The sequence below is a fragment of the Triturus cristatus genome, chromosome 2_1 (assembly GCF_964204655.1).
Source record: "Triturus cristatus chromosome 2_1, aTriCri1.1, whole genome shotgun sequence".
NCBI lineage: Eukaryota > Metazoa > Chordata > Amphibia > Caudata > Salamandridae > Triturus > Triturus cristatus.
Genome location: NC_140581.1, coordinates 66,237,600 through 66,240,282, shown reverse-complemented (window position 1 = coordinate 66,240,282; position 2,683 = coordinate 66,237,600).

The window sequence follows — 2,683 nt, the reverse complement described above, 5'->3', positions numbered from 1 at the left end:
ATACTAAACTCGATCTCCTACCATGTTCCCTGGGTCGGTTAGGATCATAGGGTGTAATAATCCAGGCCGCCCATACTGGCCTATGAGAACAGGGTAGCCTTACAGTAGTGAACAACAAAATGGCGGTCATTCACTACCAGGACATGCCACGCATCTAGGCTTGTCCTACCTCAGGCTCACAATGCACCCTGCCCGTGGGCCTACCAGAGGGGTGACTAACATGCAGCTAAGGGAAGGTTTCGGGGACCGGCAAGTGTGGGCACTTGTCGGTCGGCGCGTCAGTACCAGACTGCACGCAGGTTCAGCGATGGCAGACCTTAGACATATTCTACCGGCCGCTTCTGTGGGTGGCACAACCCGTGCTGCAAGCCCACCAGCGGTGTTTGCATTTACATGCCCTGGCGCTCCTGGCGCACTTTACTGGGGTCTGATAGTAAATCAAACAATCCAATCATGGAATCCAACCAACATATACAATTTACAAAGGGAGCACTCGCACCGCGACACTGGTTGGCAGTGGCACAGCGCGCTGAACGGCCAACACCATGAAATCACATGAGGCACAGCAACAAAAAGAGGGAGGGAGACTCACGCCAAGGTGCCAGGTCTAACAGTTGCCTAAAGACATTTTTCGTGTATTTAAGGAACAACCCACTTAATACAATTTGAACAGTCTCGTAGATTCTGCCTCTGTGTGGTTCCTATGACTTCAGTGTCCCTGCAGTGAATAAATCTTGGTCTCTGACGCCACCATCGAGAAACCTGCGTCTCTGTTTATTTGTGCACCGAGACAGGAAGGAACTCAGGGGTCTTCGGGTGTTGTTTCCCTGACACCTCTGGACTCTTAAAAGTCCAGAACCTCACTGCAGGCCCGGAGCCCTGCAGGCCCGGAGCCCTGCAGGCCCGGAGCCCTGCAGCCCTGGTGGCCTGCAGCCCCGGAGCCCTGCAGCCACGGAGCCCTGCAGCCACGGAGCCCTGCAGCCACGGAGCCCTGCGTGGGCAGGCGGGAACCCTAGCGCGAAGGCTCGGGGTTGGACAGATGGGAGTCCTTTCAGTCCCGGCCATCTGGTTGCACCTCTCTCCTCGGCCATCTGGTCGCGCGCAATGCTTTCCAATGGGGCGACCAGATGGCCGGGCCAGCCTGGAAGTCCGGATGAGGGCTCATTTGACTCCCGGATCCCAGTCGGGGCTCCAGGAGGTCAGGCGCATCCGTGCCTAGGATCCCCTCCATCACTCGGAGCGCGAGGGTTACAAGAAAGGTGGGTAGCCTTCCTTCGGATTAGTAGGGGCAGGGTATGCCGGAACCCCCTCCAGGGCTGGTGGTTCTTTGCCGGGGACCAGATGGGCTATGCCCGGGCAACATCCTCCCAGGCGTCCGGGGCTCCCTCCTCCGGCCCGCGGCGTGGAAGAGTGCCCAGGACGAGCTCCACGGTGCCTCGGGAAGTCTTCCCACGGGCGCTCGGGGCCGAGAGCTCCGGAGGTCCTCCAAGTGCCTGAGGCCCAGCCGGGGTCACCGAGCCCCCCAGGAAGCAGAACCCCCAGAGCCCTGCGTGGGTGGGCAGGTGGGAGCCCTACCGCTATGAACCGGCTCTGGGCGGGCAGACAGGAGTCCTTTCAGTTGCCGGCCATCTAGTCGCTCCTTCCCCCTCGGCCATCTGGTCGCGCGCAATGCTTTCCAATGGGGCGACAAGATGGCCGGGCCGGCCTGGAAGTCCCGATGAGGGTCCATTCGCCTCGCGGATCCCAGCCAGGGCTCCAGGAGGCCGGGCGCGTCCGCGCCTAGGGTCCCCTCCGTCACTCGGAGCGTGCGGGTTAAAAGAAAGGGGGGTAGCCTTCCTCCGGATTAGTAGGGGCAGGGTGTGCCGTAAGACCCCTCCGGGACTGGTGGTTCTTTGCCGGGGACCAGATGGGATACGCCCGGGCAACATCCTCCCAGGCGTCCGGGGCTTCCCTCCTCCGGCCCGCGGCGTGGCAAAGTGCCCAGGGACAGGCTCCACGGGTCCCAGGCAGTCCTCCCCCCGGGGTGCCCGGGCCCGAGAGCTCCGTCGGTCCTCCCCATGCCTGAGGCCCGGCCGCTGTCCCCGAGCCTCCCTGGGAAGCAGAGCCTACCGAGCCCTTGGATCAGGCGGGAGCCCTACCGCTATGGCTCGGCTCTGGGCGGGTAGACGGGAGTCCTTTCAGTTGCCGGCCATCTGGTCGCTCCTTCCCCCTCGGCCATCTGGTCGCGCGCAATGCTTTCCAATGGGGCGACCAGATGGCCGGGCCGGCCTGGAAGTCCCGATGAGGGTCCATTCGCCTCGCGGATCCCAGCCAGGGCTCCAGGAGGCCGGGCGCGTCTGCGCCTAGGGTCCCCTCCATCACTCGGAGCGCGCGGGTTAAAAGAAAGGGGGGTAGCCTTCTTCCGGATTAGTAGGGGCAGGGTGTGCCGGAAGACCCCTCCGGGGCTGGTGGTTCTTTGCCGGGGACCAGATGGGCTACGCCCGGGCAACATCCTCCCAGGCGTCCGGGGCTTCCCTCCTCCGGCCCGCGGTGTGGCAAAGTGCCCAAGACGGGCTCCATGGGTCTCGGGCAGTCCTCCCCCTGGGGCGCCCGGGCCCGAGAGCTCCGTCTGTCCTCCCGGTGCCTGAGGCCCAGCCGCTGTCCCCGAGCCCTCCCGGGAAGCAGAGCCCACCGAGCCCTTGGA